Below are 21,691 nucleotides of genomic sequence, written 5' to 3'. Positions count from 1 at the left end.
TATTAGATATAATATTTACGCTTTCCGAGCTATGCCGTGCTATAAAGTAAGCACAACCACGCAATCTCCATTTGGTTAATCCTACACCGTTAGAGTACTTTTTCAAAAATTCGCAAAAATACGAGCGCAAGATAACGGCACAGCTATCCGGTCTCGACTGGCGGCCGTCGTTGTAAAAGACAACCGAAACTCGCCATAGGGAAATGCGCTTTCTAGTGGCTGTTAAAAGCAGACGTCCGCGGGATTAAAAAAGCACGTGCGGTTTAGTAAAGAGCGCATCACGAGTACGATGACTTGGTATATGGCTTAATTTTACGTTCCACGTGCTTTCTCCAATTAAATCTTAATGCTTTCGTCATGTAGATCGATACCTTCCGCTTTATGGTCGCAACTCGATTAAGCGACATTTCAGATATCGGTATTATATTTTACTAACATATAATCCTTCTAAAGCTATAAAATATCTTGATAATTTATTCGAATATAAAATGCCAAAGGAATATAAACGCCGCGGAGGATATCGTAAAATTCTTCCATATAAACCGAAGATATGTAGCAGACAGCTGTAAAAATGTTACGGCTATGAAAATATGCTTCAAGCGGACGAGCATGTAATCCCAGAGTCAACTCAGTCAATATATGCCATTTCTAATGCAAAACTAATTTTACGTTATACAAACGTAAGAACAAAAACGCTTTTTCCTAGTTTTCCTAGTAAATGTTTAACAGTTTATTAATTTTTATAATGTTCTCGATTTTCGCAAATTATACTTGGAAACTAGTTTGCGAAGTTTAAATCAACGCGGCCAACTCTCGAAACTGCCCGCGTCTCGTGTTAGACGACTGATCCCTATTTGTGACAAGGAGATCACGATGGAGAAGCAGACTCGATCCTGAAATTACGAAAGTTATGCCGCGAGCTAAGCGGAAGGGGAGGAAAAAGCACAGGGATGCCAGATGCAGTCGAGGACACGAGCTTGAGAATGGTCGATAAGAAGAACGCGAACACGGGACGCGAACACGGGTCGCAGGCACTCGTGCAAACTTCGGCTCGCTCGCTCGGGGCGGCATGCAGCTCCCTCCCCTCCGGGAAAATCCCTCGGGCAGCGACTCTCTAATCTCACCCAGCGGAATTACGACGATCCCCCTGCCGATTTTTTAGTTTTTCAAAGCGTGCACGCTGCGAGAAGCGATAATGCGCTCGACGAAAGTCGCGAGCTGCCGCCCGACTGATAACGGGGCGTTGCGAAATGAATGAGGAGGGAAAATGAATCGGATCGTAGATTATATGTCCGCGAACTTTTCCCTCCGGCAAATAAAGAGCACAGGTGTTCCCCGATGGGCGCGAGTGTCGATGAACAGCGATCGATCTCTCGTTCGAGGCTGTGAGGCTGCGAAACATTATGAATAAGCGTAAAACATTTCACAGGAACATTACGATATTTAATAAATTTATTAAAAAAGCTGAAATGCAGAGAAACAAAATTGTAAACGTCGCTAAAATAATTTTAAAAAATTTAAATGAATTTTTTAATCGCGCGGGTTTGCGTGGACTTTAAGAAGACGCATTTTTTAAATTAATGTTGCTGATTATCTTCTTCCGGCATTTTTATTTAACATTAGTATTATTTGTGATAAAATAAAAAAGAGATATCTCCGCGCGGGCGTATATGCACATATTTCTTCACGTACGACGTACCACTTTCAATTATAATTCCCAATCTTCCCGGGACTCAATCATGTTCGTGTTTGCCATGGTGCAAGATTCTGGGGCAGGTATAACGTATCGATTAATAAATCAAGCGGCGCTTCATTTCATGTAGTTACATATTGACACACGGAATCTGAATCGCAGGAGACCGCTACGACACCCCCGTACGACACCCGATAGACTTATTGCGTGTACAAAGGGCTCTACGTGTGTTGGGGACCCGGAACGTTGATCGAACGGCTGTCACCTGTACGACAAACCGCCATACCGAAATTCCTGCTTGCTACTAAACGCAGTTCGGTTAGATGCTACGACACTATATAACGCGCTAAATACCGATCTCTCAAAAGTACTCAAGAATCAAAGCACCTGATTTTAAAATGGACGAATACTTGCATACTCCTGATAAGGCCGCTTAACAATTTTCTCACATTTCTTTGTAAAAACATTCTTTTAAAAAGAAAAATGTGTATATATACGTACAGCTCCAGTTCTATATACGTAACCTAAAACTACGTAAACTAAAAGAATGGTAAAAAATTGCACATTTAACTCGATTAAATATAACGTGAAGCGTATGAACATTTTAACTCGGTTTCTCCTATTCAATCCGTACCGCAAAAGGAACATTGTACGCGTTTCTCTCCAATGCCCATAGAATTCTCCGTGCAAAATTGCACGTCAGCGCATTGAATATTGAATAACGTTAAACGCATGGAAAGCCGGGACAGCTGTCTGCATTTTGCGCACCACTGAAAGCTACTTTAAACGATCTTAACTTGTCACAGAGAGTAAGCAGCCGTGACTCTTGTAACAAATCCACTCGGCGAAACAAAATAAACGGCGCGAGCGTTGAGAGAAAACGGACGGAGAGAAGCGCGCGGACGTTTCTCTAATTACCGAACCGGGCGGATCGTAAAGGCCTTTACTACTTGCGAGCGAGAGGCCGGCTTACGATGTGTCCCGAACGTGTCGACACCTTTTTCTACTGCGCAACAAGGATCCTCATTAGAACGAGCTCGTGCGGGGGGTCTCGGACGAGAGAGGGAATTAAGAAAGGGACGAAAGATTTAACGAGGACCCTGCTAAATCCCCTCGGGTAGAGTTAAGAAACTCCCGTCAAATTCTTGACATTCAGTTTATCTTACTATTCGTCATATAAATAACCGGATCAGTGTCACCCGTATTTATCTGAAATGATTGCACGATCGTGCCGTAATAAATGTCGCCGGTTTCTCTTTCGTGTCGCCGTTCTCTCGGATTTTCATTCTACTTTGTTGGTTTATTCGATGTGCGATTTTATCTGAGATAACGTTTAGTCAGGGAAAGCGTCGGGGAGATCGCAATTAAAATAATAAGAATATTTCGCTAGTGTGTAATATAGACACAGAAAAATGCTAGTCGAATGATCCCGCGTCTCCCATCAGTATCCCTGATACATCAAAATCAATGTTCATACATTAAAAAAAGGGAGGGAGAGTAGGGAAGTCCCATGAAAGCGCGCTCGCACTGCGATCCGATAATAACTCACTCGAAGATCTCGACCACGACCAAGGCAACAGTTGCAGGCCTGTGATAGAGCCGGGCGATATTTCTCCGGCCGGATACTTCGAGCGTCTGGCTCGTGGCAGCCGGCGGTGGTTGGAATGTCGGATAAAAGCGACCGGGTGCGGCTGTCAGCGAGAGGGGTGTCCTGGGGGGAGGGAGAGAGGTGGTGAGGGTGTCGAGGGAAGAAGAGGGACGCGGTTACGGGGAAGGTGGATGGTAGTCTCTGCCCTCTCGTCACCTCACAGCCGACTAGTTTTTCGTTAGCTCGTCGTCCCGTGAAATCTGTCACACCCCGCCTGTATAGCCTATAGCGGAACGGACGGACGCGGTCGGACGGCGAGGTATCCCTCGTAACCATCGCCCTAGGCGCACGTGTATATGCACGCGTTGTCGCGCGCCGGTGTTGGCATACACACAAAACACACACACACACACACACACACACACACAAACGTGCAACGCATGCACGTATATACGTACATACACGGCGATGTTTATATATCGGGTGTGCGCTTTGACAAGCGCACCGTTCGACTCAGTCATTCACCGACCGCAAACGTTCTCGATTGGTCCTGTTCGCCGACCGAACCGCCGCCTTGATTCGGAACGAGGTTGCCAATATTATACCGGCTTATAATGCCGCCAGCAGCAGGCAGGTTAAACTCTGAATGCACGGAGGTGGCCTCGTAATTACGCATGCTCCTGAGGCGAGATAGCGCAGGAAATATGCGCGGTATGAATGGAGCGAGCGAATTCGCCCCGCGGCGAAGATGAAAACGTTGCTTGGCCGCGATCGATGCTGGATACGTCGCGTCCGATTAATCAATTCCGCATTTTGATCTAATATACATACACTTGGAACGATTCTCTTAGCTTCTCGGAACGTCAGTAGACGACGTTGCTCGTCTAGCCGGTATGGATTTAGCTCGCGAGGATAAACCTGTCGGAAACAAAAAACTCGAACGCGCACTTCGGGATGCCGCGGAATAAGGATTTATATTTCCGCGAGGTTGCTGGTTCCTCGACATAAATTCGAAATGTGTTGCATAAACACGAGTTTTCAGAAAAACTGTGATACGAAATAAGCACGAAGTAAGCAAAACATGCCTGTGCTGCTGCAAAAGGGAATAAATACTAATAATAAGACGTAAATCTTTTTCTTAGTACAAAACAAAACTTGATTGTGATTCACAAAGTTCCATTAAGCGAATGTAAAATGTATAAAATTATTAGAAATAGTCATTTTTTAAATTTCCTTTGAGAGTGTTTGTCATGATTAAGTAATGCGATTTAAAAAGAGATAATTAAGGAAATATACGCGAGCGACAGCAATCATAAAAGAAATTACGCGTGAAATTACGTTTAATTAGTCCGCAGTCTTTATGCCCGTATTTATATCGATTGCCCACGTATTTATGACTAATCTATACGCATCATTACGAGATCATAAGCATTCTCCGCACAGTTCGTTGGCTTTCGCTTTATATGTGATTACCTTCGAACTGGGTTATCTACATCGTATTAGCACTAGGTAGATAAATATTGACTATATGAAGGGAACTTCGCAGAGAACTACGTACTCTCTTCGGAAGACAACCGTATGTGTAACACACGTATATACACGTACGTGTGTTTAACATGCGATGCACCAGGAGAATAAACTCTCTGTGCCATTGACAAAAGTAGACAAAAGGAATTCGTCAGAATTGTTGGGCAAATGTATGCTAAATTAGAAGCAATTAAACCACCGAGAATGTTAAACTGCGCTGAGATACGCGACTAAGCGACATCGCGCGTAGAGATTCTCAATAGAAAGCAGGCTACATCTCGACGGAACGTGATCTCGTCGCGAAAACGTGAAGGAAGAAAGACCGAATCCCCACGCGGAAATAAGACGTCAAAAGGAAGAAATTTGTTGACGTTCCGCGACGACGTCGACAAAATTTCGCGATATGATCTCATCTCTATATTTGAATAAGATTGTCACATATGTCGCTTATTCATCATCTATGTAGGACGAGGGAAATAGTTGAGTGTGGAGAAACATCCTCGATCGCAATCCGTTTGAATTTACCTCGCCAATTTTTCGTGTTTTCCATCCTCGTAAAATGAGTCGTTCCGCGGAACAATAGCGTAACTCATGTTTCCTCGTTTGAGGAAACAAAAGGAAACTTCAACAAAGCATCCGACATAATCTCCAGCTGATTTATCCGAGTAATGTTTCATGGCTCGAACAAGCCTCGTCGTTATATTACGCACGGTAGAGTGGATTTTTCTCAACAAAAATATAAGAAAAAAATTGATGTTTCCGTATAAAATTAATGCAAAACTCTGCATTTAACCCGAAAAGCGGTCGTGGAGAACACGAAATGCTGTGCATGTCCGCTTGCAAGGGAAAAGAAGAAGTGATCGTACTATGTACAGAAGGTATTGACAGGTGTATCGTTTTGCGAGTTCACGTCGGCAAACACGAGTTGCGCGCTTTCTCGTCGCTGGTTACACCGATATCCTCCTGCTGCCCCTTGTATATTTATGTATGTCGCATTATGCACACCAACGCGAGAGTGTTGGTAAACACGGTGTGTATGTGTGGGTTATGGTGTGAATAGCGTTAGTATGGGGCTACCTGGTAGGGGCGGTTTAGACCCTATCGATCAGAAGCCTCGTCCACGACACATAACGTGCCCCTCGCTTCGCTTTGCAACCTATTTCTGCAGGTCTCAGACGAGCAAGAAAGAGAGAGAGAGAGAGAGAGAGAGAGAGAGGGCGTAGAAATCATAAGGGATTGAAAATGAAAAGTAAACGCGGCAGCTGGAATCGTCAATCACGCGAATTGTAATACTGTTTCTGCGCATTTCCGTGTAACAAATAGCGCAAACACCTGAAACTGCGCTACTGCACAGCTAAAACGCATTTTATTTGACGTCGCGATATGTCAGGAATATAATCCTGCAGTGCTATTACTTCAGAAGATTAAACATGTCCGTGTCGCGTAAAACGCGCTCTGCCGACATGACGTTTGATATAGGAATGTCACTGAATCTTTGCTTAGAGATGTAACGGTTTACAGATATCGATATGTAAAATTTACCCGCGATTTTTCCGAATATCCAGCCAAGCTATTTCAGTAAAAGATGAATTCTATCGATATTCTTTTTTTATCAACAGAAAAAAAATACTAGATTTGGAAATCCCAATCACATTGTAATTATTTGTACTATAAAATTTGATTTATCACGCGCACAATCGCGCTCCAGATTCGCACTGGCCATCGAATTGTAACTACAATTGTATATTAACGAGTCAAACAAATACATTTGTTAATCATATAATTATCATCATTAATAATCGTATCAATTAAATTTTAGGTTACCGCATAATAAATGGAAATAAACTTTGCTACAAAATTCGAAAATAATAGATGTAGTTCAAGACTTTTCGAGATGTCATTAATTTTGCTGAAAATTATGACGCTTAAGAATTCTTGAAATTATGAGATGTTGAAAATGAGATAATATGCATAAATTGCCTTTGAGAAGAGCGATAGTTCGCCGTACTTTTACGCGCTAAACGTTAGACAACAAGTAATACTCTCGTTTCCAGTGATTAATGCATTAGGGAGAGAGGGGGAATTCTCACTGCCAAGAATACGTCTGCTGTTATCATTGAAATTTATCCTTCTCATCTCTGTAATGTGATACATTTCTCGGAATAAAATATTCGCGACTTTTCCGATTATTCATCACCAAGACAATCTTCGAGACTTGATTTTAAAGCTTTTACGATTTTTTAAAATCCCGTCGCAAAAGAAGAAATCCAGAAGATGGAATTCATGTAGGTATATCTAAGATCAAGAAAACACGGCGATCACGTATTTATGCATACCGTGCATACATATCCAAGAAATATACGTGACCAAACAAGTGCACCGACTCGAATAATAGACATATTGTACGGCAGTACATTGTTACGAATGTGTCATGTATTTGTTATTGTTGAATATTTCAGCGCAGAGTATACTGCGAAGTAAAAATACGATCATATTACTTCGCGAACACGCCCACATTTTCATATTTCCTATTTTTGCCAATTTTTAAAATTGAAGAAACTTAAAGCTTGCATTAATCTCCAAAATAAAACTTTTTAAAAAAGATTAGTCGTGCACATAAACCGAAAAATATTAATTTTATTTAATTTAACATTAATCTAACAATGATTTTATATAAGCAGAATAGAGAAATAAGTATTTTATTTGATGACGTCAAAGGCATTACATCCAAACTTTTCGATTTACGTTAACGATGCAATCACTTGCCCCGATAACTCGAGGAGATAAGTTTGAATGATTGTTTCGTTGATGAATTGGATGCTCGACAGAACGGTCAATGGCCCTTAAAGTTTTGAAGACTAGGAACAGGGACAGAGCACGGTGTACGCGCAAATACACATCTAAATCTTAAAATAATTCACACACATTTTCATACTTGTAGTATAGGGTAGGCAGGGACTATTTGAGTCAATTGAAGAAAAAATTTGATAAATAATTTTCGAGACAAAAAGCCAAAAAGCCCGGTACATGACTAAAAAACCCCTCTCTACCCTAAAAATTGAAAAGTTTCTTTCTGTCTTGAAAATTCTGTATTTGATTTCTTCTTTAACTGACTCAAATAGCCCCTCCTTACCCTATATAAACAGTTTCTAAGCTATCAATACCCTTGCCTAGTGTTACAATTGGACCTTTCATCTATTATATACGCCGTCAGTAACCGATCAATTCGCGTCTGTAGCCATATGCTTACTTAATTGATCAAAACTCAATACAGATACACACACAGTGTTGTGCATATCACTGCGAGATTCGAGAGATTTGACGTTACCTTACGAAATCTTATTCAAAGCGTCGCAATATCCTTTTTTTATATTGACTAATACTGCAAAGTATAAAATACTACATCTCATTAATCTTTGAAGCAAAACTTTAAAGATATTTTTGTTACAATATTTAACTCAAAAACATGTGGTGAAATATAAAATTTATGTGGCTCATATAAAAAAATCAAAATTCAAGAGGAAACAGGAGAAAAATAGCAGTTGTAACATCTCAAATATACGAGGGTGAGACTCAGATAACTAGGAATAACAAGTAGGCGCTATCAATCGCAGGGGACGCATATAATTGTTCGTGGCATCTGTTCGAATTATCAACGACATAAAAAGGATGAAAGTAAAGTACACCGTCCTGGTGCGCTAACTTACGGCTTGCTTTGAAAAATATTTATATGTACATATAGGCGGGGCCGCGTCTTTAACGGTAACAAAGACCCCGACAGCATTTACTGCAACCAGTATCTATACATAACTAAAAAATCAATATTATCTGTGCGTTTCTCTCTGTACAGCGTGCTTAACTTACGGTCGCGGTTTTTAAAAATATTCACCCCTTGCTTTCGTTTAAAGCAAATTCCGCAGCTGTCTCGCGTGCACGGAAAATTGAGAAATCGATATATCTTAGCATTGTACGTGGCCACGAATCAAACTCACCCTGCGTGCCAAACGTAATGATGGATGATGAAAAATCTGCCAGCGCGTTTGCCAAGTTCTCATTTCCTATTTTCTATATATAAGCCGGCTTTAGAATTCTATAATATGTATGATAATTGCACAGCTCTTACATATTATAAAAAGAGCAGACACGATATTATTATATATGTTAAGTAGTTGCCCTCACAATTTTTAATAATCTTACAAATAATTCTTCGATCAAATACATTAAATCAAATATATCATTTATATTATTATATTAGCTTTATTATTGCCGTTAATTAAAAATTGCTAAATAAGGGGTAGGAAATTTTACGTTTCAATGAAAAAACTGTGTTTTAAGTTCGACAAAGAATCGACGCACAGTTTACTAACAATAAGCTGGAAATATGTTTCACTTAATTGTATTTAATATATTCTTCTTTAAACATCTATTTAATATCTGTATTTAATATTCTTCTTTAAAATCTAATAATTTGTGCATGCGAGGATTATGAAATATTTTTAGAATATTATATATATATATATATAATTTTTGAACTATTATGAAATATTTTCAAACAACTTGTAAACGTCGCACAAATACTCGGGACTGTATAATAAACGCTATCCATTCTGACTCTCAAATAGTTCGTACGCAGCGAACCATTTGACAAAACTTCGAATCGCTATCACCGGGCTATCACCGATCCTCTCTCGAAAATTTCCGGTTCAAAGATCGCACGGACGTTCGGCAAAAAGTACGTACTTCACAATTTCGGCTTCTCTGCAAGACTTCGCTCGTGATTTACACGTTCACTACCCACGTCGCCGTCCATTCGCAGTTAAATGTGTATGCCAGAGCGTAAATATTCAAAAGTCCGTTGGGCACGCCGAATGCATAACGACGGAATTAATGTCTAGCTCGCGTCGCTCTTCATTTTCACCGGTGAGCTTTTTCGAACATTTCCAGTGTACTGCATAATGCATTTACGACCGTATCTACAAGTTTTTTGGGAAGCTTTCTAGCACAGCTGCTAGTCTTATTTCCTGTATTTCTGATGTCTTTGTTACAAAGCCATGTAATGAATACTGCGAAGTGTCTTTCAGAAAGTCAACATTTTATATTATATATATATATATAAATAATATATATATAAATAATATATATACAAATAATTTACATGCTGAATCAAATTCAGTAAACACATGTTAACTTTATATTAAGGATGTTTTACCTATAGCTATATGTAGTATAATTTTGTTTTCTTGATTAAACAGTGTAAAGCTAGTCTCAGAAATTATTCATAAACAACATGTTATCATTGGGACAGAAAAAGCGTAAAAATCACAATTTTTCCCATTTTTGTACTTGATATTGTTTAAATAAATCATTAAAAAATTGAAAAAAAAATATTAACAGAAAAACTTAAAAAACCGTAATTGCAATTCTCGATGTCATAGAAGTATACCATAAAAATTTCATTCATTTTTACTGTACAGGAGCAGAGATACATATTATGTTATTTACATGGGAAGTATATATCTATATATATATATATATATATATATATAGATATATACAATTTCTGTAACTTTTAAAGCAGATATCTCAGAAACGGGTCAGACAATCGATCGCAAATTTAACACAGGTTTTTGGGATATATAAGTGCACAATCTCGGTAAATTTCAGCTTCATCCCTCTATTTTGACTGAACGGACATACATCCTTAAAAATACAGGATACACGTGTCAAAATATTTGTAGACACAGTTAAAAAATAAATACGGTCGAAATGGTACATTGCAAATTCAACAGAAAATATATATAATTTTTTCGAACAAACATAAAACGTCAGATTTTCATATCAGGTTAAAAAAAATGACGTCTTGTCAGATTACAAGAGAAAAAAAGCCTGGCTCCAGATTCATCGGAAAACCTATAATTGAGAGAAAGCTGGAGATCGGTGAGATGCGTCAAGTACCTGTAATAACTGTGTCACTTCTTTTTTGCTATCCTTCCGCACGTGGATTCCCCGCTTGTTTCGCAGTAAATTATAAGCACCCGTCTTGATCACTTGTACGCTGCAATTTGCATTCCCCCGTGTTAATCAAATTCGGGTTAACCAGAGCGAGTGCAAGGGATTGCGCTTGTTACCCTGCGGATTTAATGCCGGCGAAATACACACGGTCTCGTTTATCGAGCGTTCTCGTTCAAGCCACGAGTATCGAGTTTGCTTCATCGAGATATGGCTCGATGCGTTACGCTGTTATACGCGATTACAAGCGATCTAACGGGATTACTTTCGTATTGTATTAATTAAGCGCTCACAAATTAACATATCAGTAAACTGACATGACGTATAAACCATTGTTGAGATGCAATGTTAATTATTGTACGTATCGAGCTCGAAATGATTATATATTGGACGAGGAAATAATGTCCAAATGGCTATCTAATACTCTAAAACATGCATTTGTAAAGTGTATTTAAAATATCCGACTTTTATATATTAATGAAGAATTAAATTATTTCTGCTGCCTTTTTCGGGCATATAAACAAAAAATTATTTTAACAATAAAAAAACAATAAAAATTATTTTAAAAAACAGTGTTCTAATCGTCAACGCAAGAGAAAGGTATATAAAATAGCTTTTATAAAATTTATTAAGTTTAAAAAATTCAGATAAATTATTTAAGTAAATTAATTACGTTATACATGTCAATTATGTAAAGTTGTAAAGCAATGATATGTAAGAGATCATTTTAATAATATTGCTATATGATAAACGCTAATTAATCAAGAAAAATGCTTAATTAAATATTATTTATTAATAATATTATGATCTAATGTTTTTTCCTTATTTTTGTTTATGTATTTTTCCATATTTAGAGATATATTGTTTTACGTTCGTCTTTTTAAAGGTATACTAGAGTTAATATCTTTATTGACAGATGTTGCAGCATCGTTGCAGCAAATCGATTGGCATCTTTCCAGAGCATTGATTTCATCGTGATCATTATCGCATTCCCGACGCATGCAAATATACGTTGGCAATTCTCGACGGACGAAAAATTCCGACAAATTCTCCGCAAACGAATCGGATAAGGCTGTGCCGTGTTCGGGCATGTTTTAAAGTTTCACGGAGAAAGTCGTGCGCCGCGCCGCTTCACCGCTCGATCGTTCAGGCCAGTCGAAAGATAATGACGCGGCGCGCCAAGAGTAATGCAATCTCGATCAAATTTCAATGACTTGAAGATGCCAGAACGTACAATCAAGCCAAGATATCTCGATGGATACGTAAGAAGTAGTGGCGAGAATGAAAGAGAAGGAGAGGCATCTTATGAGACATCAAGGCAACGGGGCTACATTGCAGATAAGTGGAACCATCTTCGCAAATGGTCGCTGCATCGCGCGACATACGCTACCATATAATACCAGTCATATCGATAACTTGAGAGCCTTTTTTCTTCTTTTCTACTTATCAATCACACATAAAATACACATACATTCCGAAATACATATACACGGGTATTTGTAAATGGATTTTTATCGACCGCTTTTCTCGCGCGAGCGCTTCATCCCTGATTCTTTTTTCTTATCCGTTTGCTTAGATTAGCCATTTTATTTCGATCTCGGTATCTCGTTCGACTAGATACCAATATAGGAATCCAATTTCATGTATGGTTGTGAAGACATATAACTTGGAATACTATAGTTGATGGAACCTCTGTCTATATTTATAGGTATATAAGCGTATCAATTTGATAGCTACTTCAGCTTCTTATAAGGTTTCATTTTAGGACATACGATTTTAAAAATTATATTCCCTTTAAATTCTTAAATTTACGACGAATCTTTAATAGATTTACTAATTTAGAATATTATTTAAAGCACTTATCAAGAAAAGTATAACATTTAATTATAGGAAGATGTTCTACAGAATATATATAATACTACATGTCATATACATAATAGATATCTGAAGTTTGATCTAAAGTCCAACAAAACGATATATTTAAAATGATTTGCTAGAGTTAGCTGCATATCTCGGCGACTTTGGTAGCAAACAAATTTCCTCAACGAATGATGTTCTTATAAAAGTACAAATACGAAAAATATCAAATTTAAAGTGTTGAAAATAGTGTCTCCAGGATTTGTAAATTCGCAAAAAAAATAGTAAAAATAATCGTGACATTTTGTTTAAATAACTTTTTTACATTTATAATAATTTTAAAAATATAACAAATAGAAATACTTTTTTCTGACATATATCTTTGTATAAGAATATAATTTATATATCGGAGAGATTACGATGCCGCGTTTCTAGCGTCGAAATAGTACGAATAAGTATTTAATCCAAGTAGCATATCTCTTTAACAACTAGCATTAATTTCCCTCATCAAGACGTCGCGTCATTACGAATTCGAAATTCGCAATTCGACGACGCGAACAGGACAACGTCGACACACAAACGATGAGCATTGGCGGCGTGTAACGGGTATTGAAAACGATTCCGTCGGATCGGATACGCAACATGTTTCTCCTCGTGTGCATTCCACGCAAATTACGGTGCAGACGCTACGCTATATGTGGACGTGCGGTAATCCCGCGTGAAAAGCAGCTGTAACTTGCGTGCCGATCGCACTTCGCGCAAACCTAACGTGTGTTTGACGAAGGACCGACAACGAAGAGATTTCTCGTCTCTCTCTTTCTCTTTCTCTGCACGTAACGTCAAATTAATACGAGACGACGAACGTGATCACTTCGAGCAGAATTCACGCGAGCGCGAAAATGACTAACTGTTACTAGCATCACGGCTAACACGTGCGACATATGGCAGTCCTAAGTCTACCATTGCAATTGCACGCGTCGGAAGCGCTCAAAGTTGTTTCTCTATGACTTTCAGAACTTTCATTCGTACCTCTAGCTAGATATAAAGTGCGCTGAGCTAGTCCACATTGAATATAAGATGATGTCGAAACTATCTCGAGAAATATTTCATGTTCGTATATACGCGTGAATGCTAAAACGCTTAGCTTTATATGACTAATATAAATGTCGATGTCAGGCATTTTCGTAAAGTATTCGTATCGTTATAGGGTAAAGTGCATATTTCGGATCAGCAAATTTGAAATTTCTCTCTAGCCGACTGTATAATTTATCATATGTGGATTTTTCTCGCTTACGTCTATAGCTATCCCTTATAGCTGTAGACAATTAGTGAACAAAATCCACATATGATAGGTACAATCGGCTAGAGAGGCATTTCAAATTTGCTGATCCGAATTAGGATCTAACCCGAAACTTGCACTTTATTTTACTCCTCCATATAAAAACCTCGCTATTTCAGAATTAAAATCGCACTTTTTTAAAGGCCTACAAACACAAACTTATTTCGTAACGCTATAGCGATGAGACATTCTTTCTAGGCCAGCGATTCGTCTTCATCTACGTGTAGAGCAAAGCGAAATTGTAATTTGTATGAGTGCTTTATTACAAAGGCGCGTGCAGTAATGAAGTAGCAACGAATACTTTGAATCTGTAAAACGGGGACGCGTCCAAGAACAATTTGAGACAGAGGTGTCGGCATGTTAGATTAATACGGAGTGATAAAGGAAGCCGCACTCGAGCAACCGTGAAGATTAACCTCGTCACTTGGTATATCTCGATTGTTCGAAGTGCTAATGTTTCATTTTCGAATGGTCGCCGTCTATATGAGATAAAAACTGACATATGTGCCATTAGACAAAGGGAGCTGGCAAAATAATCATCTTTGTATACAGTAATCTTTCTCAAGCCGGCTCGTTGATCTACTGTGTTTGCTCATCGTCCTGGTTTTATATCGATGACCCGTGACACATATTTGTCCGATGGACGCCTTAATTGGAACAAGCAGGTACATCCACATTAAATCACTTACACACATGCAACGCGGCAATGTTCTTGAATTGAGGTCGGCAAAAATTGTTCCCTTCGCGACAATTGTATCGGTTATGTCGTGATAAGTTCATACAGCCCGTAGTAATTTTCAGGGGAGTGATTTAATTTCAGTGCCGCCTTTGAATTCTATTTGTATCGCAAATACAATTTCTGCACGTGACATGGTTATTAAGCATTTTAATAATATTGTAATAGTAAATTAAAACGCGGTCCGCTCCACGGATCAAAGTCTGTAAAAATTTCGAAAAAATTTGTGGATATATATTATATATACAATGTGTATCCATATAATAAGCGAAGCAATTTATTTAAAAAATCTAAATCAATCTAAAACTTTCTTTGTGATAATGTAAGACGTTATTATAAAACAAAACAAGTTCTTACTTACTGTTCTTTATAAACTAAAGTTATCATAACTTTAATCTCAATGTGAGGTACGAACAGCACTGGATAATGCAGTTGGAAAATTACATATTTGTGGAATTTATTATTTCAACAAAACAACAAATTCTGTAATAATATCCAACGCAAATCCGCAGTTCGCGTGGATAAATAGGAAGATAAGGAGTCAGCACTGTTCCATTTTCAGCGTCCGTAAATTTAATTCCGCAGTTATTACAAACCATTTCACCCTTTGTACCAGAAAATCCCAAGAGATGACAGGGATGCATCCGAGCGCGGAAGCTTATTAATTACATCCACGAGTGCAGCGACTTGCAACAATTAAACTTTCAGAGTAGGCAAAATTAGGTTATTGTCAGGTTAATATTGTTTCTCTGTAATAAACACCGGTTTATCCACAGACCTATTATACAACAATTATCGTGATCACAACAATATGTTATATCATGTCTCACGTGGCAAACGACCAAAAATTGATTTTAATTTTAGATAATTATTCACGATGAAGTTACGTTTAAATAACGCGCAATTCAGCTTTTTTGGACCTCGTATATTATGAAATAATTTTCAATTAACAATTTTGTAGCTGCAATATACTCGGATACCATTTCCGCGATAAACTCAGCAATTTAAATTACAAATAACACATTACCCTTCGAGCATTTTATAGCGATGCAGAAACACGAAATGTTAAATAATTGTACAAAACGTTTAAAATACGGCGAGATTTACGAACTGAGCATAGCTTGTTGATAAATTAGTATCTGTATGATAAACAAACAATTAAAATCAATTAGGAAATAAAAAAAATTGTCGCGTCGATATTGAATTATCGCCGCGAAAATTAGGTCGAAATTTCTCTATACACCGCCTACGAAGAAAACTCGTATTACAAACTTTGCGCTACTGATCCCAGCCTGTCGCGATGTAGTTAACTGCGTTACAATCTATTCCGTCGATTACGATCAACTGGAGTAATCGCATGAACAGAAAGCTAATCGCACGCACGTGCAAATGTATCTTGTCGAAGCGCGCATCCACGCGAGACTTTTATTTCGGTGCGAAAATTGCAATTAAGCTTCCAGTGGTAACGAATAAAACGTTACCACTGGAAATAACGTTTCCGTCCAAATCGTCGTGAAATAACATAGATTAAAAGTCCATCACGAAAAATCTATTAATCACACCTTCGCAGTAGAATCGACACGCTATCGCGGAATATCGCTTTTCGAGTAATCAAATCTCGTTACGCTTTAATGGTTGCAATGATAGCAATAATCTCGATCATAGAAATTAGAAAATAATCATAAAATAAAAAAACTTTCCACTTTTGTGATTGGAACCCATCGAGATATAATCATCTTAGTGAGAAATTCTAAGATAAAAGGGAATTAAAAAAACATATTTTTATACACATGTATAATACTGTACTAACTTAATGTCGAAGCTAAACTGATGTAATGATTAGCAAGACCGAATTAACATTAATGAATAACAACAATCTATCGCTTGTATCTTGATGACAACTGAAAACATCCTCAAACGAGATTGATCTTGGAAAACTAGGAAGCGTGAATTAAACATTATTTAATTATGAATTATGAATTAAATGTAAAATTTCGTTCTATTCATTTCATTTTTGAAATTAAAGTCAAACACGTAATTCATCATATTCGCGACTGCTTAAATGCAAAAAGCGAGTACAATTTGTATTATTTAAATGAATCGTAATGCTGTTGGTATTAATATCTGTAAAATGTTATAATAAATATCCGTTGAAAATATATTACAGTGAAACCAATAAAAGCTCATCCCGTGTAGACCACATTTTGCGAAATTTTATATTATTTTTATCACTGAGTCTGTAGAAGTGTAGACGATATCAGTCAATAATTTAAATATAATAATTTAGAAAATATTTAGAAAATGCTTATTATTTAATTTCAAAAATGTCCTCGGGAAATCGATGATTTCGGGCGTTTTCCAACAAGGGACACAGATGACACAGTGTAACACAGTGAATCATTCCATCCTTGTTTGCAAATGTTAAACAAGGATGAAATGATTCACTGTGTCATCCGTGTCACTTGCTGGAAAACGCTCTTTATTATAAGTTTATATTTAAAGTGTAATTTATCGTTATAGATATACCGTTTTTTCTTGAACATTGCATTCAGCACAAAACGAATTTAACCTGACAATATATTTTTATACATGTATAAATTATGTTCGCTGAATTTCTAAAATTAAATTTTCTGTCGGTTTCACGTTCTCTATAATCAACGAGAATCTCATAAGGATTCGTCTTTCGTTTCATTGCGTGGCTTGCTAAATTAATTTACACGAAAAAATCGGATAAAAAAATAAAGCGCTGTAACACGGCATACTCGTGCGGAGAAATGTAAAAGTTATCTGCGGTTAGTATTACACAATTATGTAATTTAATCTGTGTACATTTGTGCACCAGTATGCAACCTACGGTATAACTATTACCGTTGCCTCGATTACGGATCCTCATGGAATGACTCTGAGAAATTACGCGGGAGCAAGAGTACTGTGCAATAATCTTTATTCAACTGAAGTCCCACAAAAGATACAATTTATACGCTTAACGGTAAGACCAGAATACCGCGCTTGTACTCAGAGTCTGAAAAAGAGCAGTTTTCATAATAATAATAAAAAAATAAGTATACTATACGAAGGATATTTATATTCTTTTTTGTTAAAAAAAATGCTGTTTGCAAAATATTCACGCAATAACGCAACACGACATATAGGAATATTTAAAAGATAGAGCTCAGCTATTTAATTTTTACCTTATAAATAATATAAATAGTACTGCATGTAATCATCGCTAATAAAATTTGTGAAAGTTAGCAAGATATGTAAATATAACGATAACGTGATACGGTGTGGAGAATTAGAAATGCCGCGTGTCACAGCCCAGAAAAGAGAAATAAGCACGTAAACGAGGAAAACTTGTGAAAACGAAACTAGTTAGATCGAAATTGAAATTCAGATTAAAGAAGTTGCAACGCGAGAGAAGTTGAAATCGAGATGCATCGAATTTCTGGTATGCAGGTTTACAGGATGGCAACGCGTGTAACATAACCAGGATGGTTTTAACAAATTGAGTACGTGAACCGATCCACTCCTGGAAAGCTAATTGACTTTTTCGCGTCAGACGAGTTGCATTTGTGGGCTTCGGTCGAATAAATGGCTCGAAATTGATTTATTCTTTTACAAAATCGACCGCTAGTGTTTAAAAAATCGTTTTCGGGGGAATAAAACGTTTTGGATATTGCATAACACAATTTCCTGCATGATCACGAACTGTTTTCGGTGGTTTCGACAGAATGCAGACGCTCGACGAATAAAATCTCCAAAATTGACGTTTTTCAAACTCATGTACCGCAACAATTCATGGGATTGCAAACTGTTTTCAGTGAATTTGACGGCTGAATACATTTTCCAAATTGATGTTTCAAACCGCGATGATTTATAGGACTTTCTTTTACAAATGCTTTTTTACAAAATATTTGCAATGCAAATACGGACAACGCTCTGCAGTGGATCAGTATTAAAAATGAAAATGTATAAATGATAGCGCACATTTAAATGCGATGTAAGTTATGTTGCGTGTGATACAGTTTTTTTATCCGAAAATCATACAATGCGGGCGAAATAGTGAGACAATATATATTCGGCGGTATTACTGAATTCACACAGTTCTCTGCATCGAATAATCCGTGGTGTTTATTGTTTCGTAAATTCGTACGCGCATTGTGATTACATGTTCGGTTATGCGAAGGAGAGAGAGAGAGAGAGAGTATTCATCCTGTATTCTCTCGTTCAGAAGGTCCGTTGTTTATAGAGCACTCATTTATTTTGTATTTTAAGCATGCATTTACAATATTTAGCGAGCACGTGACAAATTTTCTACAAATCAAGAGCGAGAACATGGTGTTAATAAATAGCAAATTAGCAATAGCGCTTCACGAGAAAATGCAAATTCCGTTATTAGTACGGCATGCACAGTAAATAAAGTTAGAATGTAGATCAACTTTTCTACATTTTCACTCTGTTTTCCAAAGGATGACAATTTCATCACCTTACAGAACCAGTTTCATCGATATCCGTTAATGTCAATCTTCCTTCAATCGATTTCATGTCTCGCTCGAAAACCGGGAAAATCGGGAAAAGAGGAACAACGCGAGTTAAACTGTGGCTTAATCGACGATGGAGAAAACCGCTCGTTAACCTTTTTTTGTATTGTCCTGGGATAATGCCTGCAGGAAACGTAAGTTCACGTTGAAACTCAGACCCGTCCGACACACCGCCGCGACGGAAGAGCATCCTTTCGTTAGAAAGCATCCGCGCGGTCCGCGCGCGCCGACACACACGTGATTTAGCGGGAAAAGTTCGCGGATCGTGCGGCACGAAGAGCGAATCGACATCACATTTCTCCGGTAAACTCTCTATCGGTCGCGGACGATTGGAAGGAAATCCGCGGCTAAATAATCGCCGGCCTGTCTAGCACATGTTAAAAGGAAGTTTATGGTTCTTTTTTTTTCTTCCACCGGGTGTATTTCGCGCGTCCGACTCCCCTCGCGGCACAAGTTGTACCGGGAGTAGCGGTATGCAGGACAGTAGGTCGCCGTCTCGGTAGCGGTAGACCGGCAGTCTTTCCCCCCTTTTCTCTTCTCCTTTTTTCTGCTTCTTCCTCTTTCCTGTCCCCTCCCTCCCCCCCAACCAGGCGGATCATATCTTTTCTGAACAACTGCCTCACGACTGTCCTCTCTTCTTCCTCACGAAGAGAAGCCGTGTAGCCGCGAGCTCGTTAAAACACGTTACTTTAGTTCTCTAAGACGCATTAACAATGTTATCAAAATATTCTCCGTACACGCGCGAATAATAATTTTCCATAATGTCAACAAGAACAAGGAGATGTTTGCGCGTAAAAAGGTACAAAGAGTACTTTCGCGTCATCGCACTTGGCGTCACCGACGCCAGCTGCTTTATGCTGATTCACATTCAAAGTCATTTGTCTCCCGCAGCCGCTTTTCCCTTCTCTTCCGTTTCCTTTGCCTGCATCAGCCGAGAGAAGGCTCCTTCTTCCGGTATCTCGCAGCTTCGCAGATATCACCGTAAGCAGAGCAGATGGCTTCTGTTCAGCCTTTGCTTAGCGTTTACATTTCTATCTACATTTCAATATGGTCTTTCACGCTTCCTGTCGCTTTCTTTATCGCTCGCATACTCATTCATAGACTTCGTTTGTGGTCTTTCGCTTTGTGCAGGTCTCTCTCTCTCTCTCTCTCTCTCTCTCTCTCTCTCTCTCTCTCTCTCTCTCTCTCTCTCTCTCTCTCTCTCTCTCTCTCTCTCTCTCTCTCTCTCTCTTTCTCCGACCGCCTCTTCTCTCAATGCTGCACTCTGCCTCACTCCCCGTTCTCCTTTATCCCACGTGCTTGATGATCTCGCAAGAGTCGTCGTTCGGTCCTCACGAGAGAGAACCTCCACTCTTCTCTTCCACCACCAATCTCCAAACCGGGACCTTACGTATCCTCCAAGACGAACGATGACTTACTCGCATTCGCGGCCGACATGTCGTATCATCCGAAATTCACCAGCAAAAACACGGATCGCCGTCGCAAGCCTGATGGCGAGTACCGGTCTTAAGTAAGTGCGAACGTGTTCGATTTCGCGTAACGAGTCTGCGATACTGTGAACGTGTGCTCGCTGTGAAAATCCCGGATCGTATGATCCGAGGTCACCCTAAAGCTGAGATGGCCCTTCGCAAAAATTAACTCTCGGAAGGAGATCTATCCGCGCTGTGGATATTTTGGATATCAAGAATCAGAAGATGCTTCCCGATACTGATACAATACTTTCGTAAGTCTCCAATTAATACAATCTAGTTTTTATAGGAAAATATTAAGCAAAAAAATGAACATTAATATTTCTATTTTTGACAGTGTATAAGCTTTCAATACGAAATAATCTTATACTCATTCTTTTCTTTCATAATAAATTTATAAAGTCATTTATAATTTTGATAATTAGAATAATAGTTAATTCCGGACCGTGTGAATTACTCTAAAAAAAACTCATAACTAGCTTTAATGAGTCTAATCAACTTACTAATAGTCTCAATGTTTTTATTAAACATATGAATCATACATTAATTAATTACAGTACCGTTGTTAGAAAAATTTAATTAAATTTACAGTAATTAAAAAATTATGAAACATTTATTCCTGTATGTATAACGGTAAATTTTCATGTAAATATACAAGTAATTAAAAAAATTGAATTACCGTATGCAAACATAAAATGAATTTATCCCTTGGCATAATAAATGTAAAAAAAACGTGTCTTTTTTTTATTTATAAATACGCGTGTTAAATATTGAAAAGCGTGGGGTTTATGCATTAATCACTCGACAATTATAATCCATATATTCGAAATTTAAACGAAATATTTTAAAGGATAACATTTATCACGTAAAAAGAATTAATAATCCTACTTTACGAATAATAACAATAATTTTATTACTTTATAATTTTATAT

At 38.0% G+C, this 21,691-nt stretch overlaps 1 protein-coding gene across 1 annotated transcript in view; it reads right to left on the bottom strand.

Annotated features, from left to right (window-relative positions):
• Positions 1-21,691, bottom strand: part of LOC139769560 (dopamine receptor 1-like) — a 145,777-nt gene that overhangs the window by 104,781 nt on the left and 19,305 nt on the right. The gene's annotated exons all lie outside the window — the stretch shown is intronic.

This window comes from Temnothorax nylanderi, unplaced genomic scaffold (genome assembly GCF_030848795.1).
Source record: "Temnothorax nylanderi isolate EJ_2023f unplaced genomic scaffold, tnyl_v1.0 TNYL_tig0023_pilon, whole genome shotgun sequence".
NCBI lineage: Eukaryota > Metazoa > Arthropoda > Insecta > Hymenoptera > Formicidae > Temnothorax > Temnothorax nylanderi.
The sequence above is the reverse complement of the archived record's forward strand: the minus strand, read 5'-3'. Positions and strand labels throughout refer to the sequence as shown.